This window comes from Oncorhynchus keta, unplaced genomic scaffold, assembly GCF_023373465.1.
Source record: "Oncorhynchus keta strain PuntledgeMale-10-30-2019 unplaced genomic scaffold, Oket_V2 Un_contig_15955_pilon_pilon, whole genome shotgun sequence".
Taxonomy (NCBI): Eukaryota; Metazoa; Chordata; class Actinopteri; order Salmoniformes; family Salmonidae; genus Oncorhynchus; species Oncorhynchus keta.
The window spans coordinates 1-6650 of NW_026279620.1; the positions used below are offsets into that span (position 1 = coordinate 1).

Below are 6650 nucleotides of genomic sequence, written 5' to 3' on the forward strand. Positions count from 1 at the left end.
CTAATGCCTGTTCTTATGCACAATGCGGAGTGCCTGGATACAGCCCGTAGCCGTGGTATATTGGCCATATGTCACAAGTGGTTACCAATGTAAATAGAGCAGTAAAATTACATACTTTGTCATACCCCTGGTATACAGTCTGATTTACCACAGCCAATTAGCATTCAGGGCTCGAATTACCCAGTTTATAATTAGCTATAACCAACGCCATTACAGTGACCAGTGTATTAATTTTAGGAAAATGTGTGGTCCAAACTATACTTACTTTTAACTCGGCAACATTGTTACATTTCACTTCCGATCTGCTGTCAGACTAGGCCTATACGCATTCCACTAGCCAGTCGCTCCTTTCTTAATACTGACGGACACACAAGCTAAACCAATCAAAGACTGCAATCACAACGCTCCCGGCCAATCAGAGGCGTTTTAATGGGAGAAGGCGGGAGAAAATTGCAAGGGGGTTCTTGATAAGGAACGCAGCGGACCCGTTGATGCTGTTGTTCTAGCTAAGGACACAATTTGATATTTATTTATCTTTCAGCCGGTGATCTATTCGGTGTAACGATGGGCTCTTTCGCGCTGCCGATGATCTGTTTCACCACGTTATGGGCGCTCGTTGGTATTGTAGCACCCTTTTTCGTGCCCAAAGGACCAAACCGAGGGTAGGTGTCCTACCTACCGTTATCCATACAAACGCATAACAGAAGCGAAAAATTGTGTATTATGGTAATCTGATTTAATGGTAATCTGGTAAATATTTATATTAGCTTTTTTAAGGCAAATATTTTGCATTGTAAGGATGTGTTCCTATATCTCGGATTGTAATGAATGAACGGGATGGAAACAGTGGGCCCTGGACAGAAGCCTTATTTATACCCATCGATCCTCTCTCTCTCTCATCCCTGCTGTTGGCCCGCTCGCAATGCAGTTGTCACAGTAGTAGCTACTGTATATCAAAGATGTCGTTCATATTAAGCAGGTTATGCGTGTGTGCTTGTGATGATAGCTGATATGGTAATGTGTATTAACCCTTCTGTCTACAGGGTTGTCATCACTAGTTTGATCTTGACAGCTGTTTGTTGTTGGTTATTGTGAGTATGAATGTCCTGTCAGGTTCTCTACTCTGTGTTATCTCTTAGTCTACTTACTGTATAAGTTAATGTCAGGTTCTCTAGTTGCTGTATAAGTTAATGCCAGGTTCTCTACTGTGTGTGTGTGTGTGTGTGTGTGTGTGTGTGTGTGTGTGTGTGTGTGTGTGTGTGTGTGTGTGTGTGTGTGTGTGTGTGTGTGTGTGTGTGTGTGTGTGTGTGTGTGTGTGTGTGTGTGCAGCTGGCTGATAGCGATCCTAGCATGAGGCCAACCCTCTGTTTGGACCTCAGCTGAAGAACGAGACTATCTGGTACCTCCGCTACTTCTGGGAGTAACACCAGGTCAGTCCTACTGTCTAATTATAACGCCTGACATAGCACTGTATAATAACTTTCAAGAATAGCGTTAATGTGTCAGGGCCGCGAACCCTGACACAACACACACAGGGCTAGGATACCAGAGGTGGCATGGGTTGGAATCTGACCTACTGTCATTCAGACTCGCAGTCTCTCCTACCTTTCCTGTCTTCTCTTCACTGGCCTAGCTCAATAAAACACATAAACCCCACAAAATAATTGTAAAGAATCATCATGAATAAACTAGTATATAGAGTTTATAATGGCTCCTCTCTCTTTCTCTCTCTTCAGGGTTGGGTTCTCTTTGATACTCCGTTGACCACATATCTTTATTCCCTTCATCCATCCTGGACTGGATTCTTTTACAACTTGACTCCTGAAACCCGTCTATACCCTCCTCTTTACATCCCGGGCTACATTCTCTATCCCTCCATCCCAATGTCTTTCTTACGTCACTGCAACGTTGTCAGAATGTTTTGCATCGCCATCTGAACCTGCAGCAGTCAAGTCAGATAGAGAGAATCTGCACTGTCCAATTTACAGTAGCTATTACAGTGAAAGAATACCATTCTATTGTTTGAGGGGTTATGAACTTGAAAAGTTATGAAAAAAACAATTAGGCACATTTGGCCAGTCTTGATACAAAATGTTGAACAGAATGCAATGGTTCATTGATCAGTCTAAAACTTTGCACATACACTGCTGCCATCTAGTGGCCAATATCTAAATTGTGCCTGGGCTGGAAAATGATACGTTTTGGCCTTTCTCTTGCATTTCAAAGATGATGGTAAAAATACAAAAAACACCGTTTTTTTTCTTTAGCTATTATTTTTACCAGATCTAATGTGTTATATTCTCCTAAATTCATTTCACATTTCCACAAACTTCAAAGTGTTTCCTTTCAAATGGTATCAAGAATATGCATATCCTTGCGTCAGGTCCTGAGTTACAAGCAGTTTGATTTGGGTATGTTATTTTAGGTGAAAATTTGGGGGGTTTTAAACAATCATGTTCTAATGTCGGGATCAAATCTGTGTCAACATAGATAAGCGATGTATAATACTCCTTAGACAGAAAAGTATATGACACTATATATGTAAGGATTATATGAAACATATATCGAGGTCATCATGCTGCTGCTGTTCCAACGTGTTGTAGAATGCATGCAGAATTCTATTTATTGGATAGCAGGTATGAAAGTCATATGACATATCAAATGATATAATATAATTGTATATGTTACATATCATCCTTACATGTGGGAAATGTTCTATTTTTGAGCAAAACAATGTATTTGCTTTGATAATGCACTGGAAGGCATAGCTCACACTGATAAACCTGATATTACCAGGTCGCATATAGATGTCATTTGCATCTCTAGCTACAGTTAAAACGTGTAATCTTGGAGGTTTAGTTGACCTGTTATTGTTTACAATTCCTCTACATGTTGTTGTTATTATTACTATTAATAGAAGTGTAGTATTTATTTTGACTGACGTCCAGGCTCTTACATAAGTTGACTGTTATGTGGAGTCAGTGTCTGTATTATGTTTCTTTGATGATTATTGTTGAGTCATTCTGTGTGTAAATACTAGTACATTTCCAGGAGGGGTTGGCTGGCCGACGGCCATGAGAAACTACACTCGAGAGCCCCACTCCATTTTAAGCGTCTTTAAAATCTCAACCACTAGGACAACTATTTACTCTAGCCTCTCTCCTTTCCCATCATCACTCTCCAGGATCGTTATGGTCCTCCTAGGGTTGCAAAATTCCAGTAACTTTCCCCAAATTCCCTGGTCAGAAATCCTGGTTGGAGGATACCCAGATTTCCTACACATTCCCTTCTAATTCCAAGAATATCCCTACTGGGATTTCTGGAAAACTAGAATTTGGGGAAATTTCCTACAATTTTTCAACCCTAGGTCCTCCTAGTTACCATGGTGATCATGATCACAATATCAGCCGTTGTTTGTCGTCGACCACAATACAACTAGTCTTGCTGCAGGGACAGGGTTGGAGGACTCAATTCCAATTCAACAATTAACTCTCATCAATTCAGGAATTGAATGGAAATTTCCCTATTAATGAACTGAAAAATCACAATTAAACATTTCCATTCCTAAATAAGTTGAACTTGAATTGACTCCAAACACTGCAAGTGCTTGCTATCAACCTCTGCCCCTTCTTGTGTAAACGATGTGTGATGCTTTCTGTAGGAAGGCACCCCAGCTCCAGCCAGCCACAACAACCTTCCCTGCCCTCCCTCCACCCCCACCCAGAGTGAAGCCATCTTAGCCTCAGTGCCAGTCTTGTTAGTGCCATCATGCCAACTCCTCCTTGTCATTCGCTGTCATACTAAACATGTTTGGCTTGACAATCACACCAATGTAGTTGTCAAGATGGCACAAACACATCTGGGACCAGGCTGGGGCCTCATATCTCTGAGACAGCTTGTTCCTCAGCTCAGCCAAAAAGTCAAGAAAGATACATCAATATACAGCTACTTTTGAGAAAGACCAAATGATGTTGTGTTTTCCTTTAAGCCTTGTTGATCGTTGTGGTGGCAGGTTTACAGAGGGATCAAAAGTGATAGATCAAGTCCACGTCCCTAATGGCAACCTATTGCCTATACTCTATAGCGCACTCCTTTTAACCAGGGCCCATTGGGCTCTGATCAAAAGTAGTGCACTATGTAGGGAATAGGGGGTAATTTAGGACGCTCCCTGAAGTAGACATGATTCAGCCCAGGGCTGACATGAATAGATCCGTTTACATGAGAGAAAGCTGTTCCATGTATTCCAGCTATGTGGATATGTGGAAGCCTCAGTCCATTATTATGAACACTAGACCTAGGTTGCAACGGGCACAACAGCTCGTTCATTGTGGTCACCATGGAAACATTGAGCGTATAGATGTGTGTGTTTTTGACACTGGAAAAAGACTTGTCTGACTCAGGCCTTGTGTAAGTGTGATCTAATGTGTAGGTTTATACAGTGACATTGTCCATGTGAATCCCTTAGTAAAAACCCTATTTCAATGTCTAATTTTTACACTGTGTCATGTCTCCTTCTGAATCCTCCTCAGCCTGCACCTGACACTTGTCTCTATCGTACAGACACATACACACACACACACACCTGATATTATGAGCACTGTTCTTTACCATTCATTTACACAGTTAGAATGAAGGTTTGTACAGTTAAAGTTGACATTTACACAGTTAGAATGGAGGTTTGTACAGTTAAAGTTGACATTTACACAGTTAGAATGGAGGTTTGTACAGTTAAAGTTGACATTTACACAGTTAGAATGGCGTTTAAAGGGACGTTTAGACAGTTAAAATGGGCGTTAAGGCTATAGCTAAAGGAAACCTCTAGCCGTACGGCTATAGAGGGGAAAAACTATTGAGCCATTTGTGCAACCAGCGGATTAGGGATTACAGGGTTACATAAAATTACAGACATCATTCATCATCTAGGATCAGACAGTTGTCATTACTCAACATTATGGGCCTGCTGCTGTGTGAAGGTGATGGAAAATCCCAAATGGCATCCTACAGACAATGATGACTGAAGAAGATACAGGACTATATGAGATGAACTGTAGACAGTGGAGGGAAGCTTTCACTTTGAAATTCCTATTTGGCCTTCAACAATCTCAAACACACACACACACACTTTCAACAGTCTAAACCCTCTGTCTCATTTTTAACAACGACCCACCTGGGCTATGACTTGTTTTCAACAGAATGAAATGGCCTTGGTGTCTCATAGTTACCATGTTCCACAGTTCTGGCCATAGAGATAGAATGAGAACACAGACCTACACACTCTAGAATATCTATGGTTCTGACAGGCTTGTTCAGTGATTGGATTAAAATCTAATCAAATGTATTTATATAGCTCCTCTTACATCAGCTGGTGCCACAAAGTGCTGTACAGAAACCCAGCCTAAAACCCCAAACAGCAAGCAATGCAGGTGTAGAAGCACAGTGGCTAGGAAAAACTCCCTAGAAAGGCCAAAACCTAGGAAGAAACCTAGAGAGGAACCAGGCTATGAGGGGTGGCCAGTCCTCTTCTGGCTGTGCCAGGTGGAGATTATAACAGAACATGGCCAAGATGTTCAAATGTTCATAAATGACCAGCATGGTCAAATAATAATAATCACAGTGTTTGTAGAGGGTGCAACAGGTCAACACCTCAGGAGTAAATGTCCGTTGGCTTTTCATAGCTGATCATTGAGAGTATCTCTACCACTCCTGCTGTCTCTAGAGAGTTGAAAACAGCAGGTCTGGTACAGGTAGCACGCCCGGTGAACAGGTCAGGGTTCCATAGCCGCAGGCAGAACAGTTGAAACTGGAGCAGCAGCACGGCCAGGTGGACTGGGGACAGCAAGAGTCATCATGCCAGGTAGTCCTGAGGCATGGTCCTACGGCTCAGGTCCTCCAAGAGAGAAAGAAAGAGAGAATTAGAGAGAGCATACTTAGATTCACACAGGACACCAGATAAAACAGGAGAAATACTCCAGATATAACAGACTGACCCTAGCCCCCGACACATAAACTACTGCAACATAAATACTGGAGGCTGAGACAGGGGGGTCAGGAGACACTGTGGCCCCATCCAATGATACCTCAGGACAGGGCCAAACAGTCAGGATATAACCCCACCCACTTTGCCAAAATATCTGTGATCATTCTCTGTCAGCTGCGTTGTTCTCTCCATTGAATATGGAATGTGTCATATGTTGTGGCCTATATCTACTGCCGACTGGGAGAGGACATACTGTACTGTACAGGCGCGCATGAACATGCACACACTCTCTCTCTCGCTGTGTTTCTCACAGTACACACAAGTACACACCCTCTCTCACAAACAAACACACACTCGCTGTGTCTGTCTCTCTCTGTCACTCACACCACACTAAACTGTTCTATAATTAATGAAAGATAACGTACTCTCCCTGTCTCTCTCACACACACACTAAACTGTTGTATTATTCATGGTAATGTAACTTGACGTTCTGCACACACACAGGCAAGTGGCTACCTACTTTTGTGTGACATTCAGATTTAAAATAGAAAAGGAACATATGATTACTGTCTGTAGGCCTGGGCTGCTTATCATTGTGATACTGGTCTGCATGTAGCAGAGTAGGCTAGCTAGGCTAGACACTTTTTACATTACATTTTAATAGGAATCTGAC

General features: G+C 42.1%; 1 pseudogene; it reads left to right on the forward strand.

The window, feature by feature from the left end:
- Window positions 1-511: 511 nt before the first annotated feature.
- On the forward strand, window positions 512-1860 carry LOC127919185 (V-type proton ATPase subunit e 2-like; annotated as a pseudogene).
- The last annotated feature ends 4790 nt before the right edge of the window (window positions 1861-6650 follow it).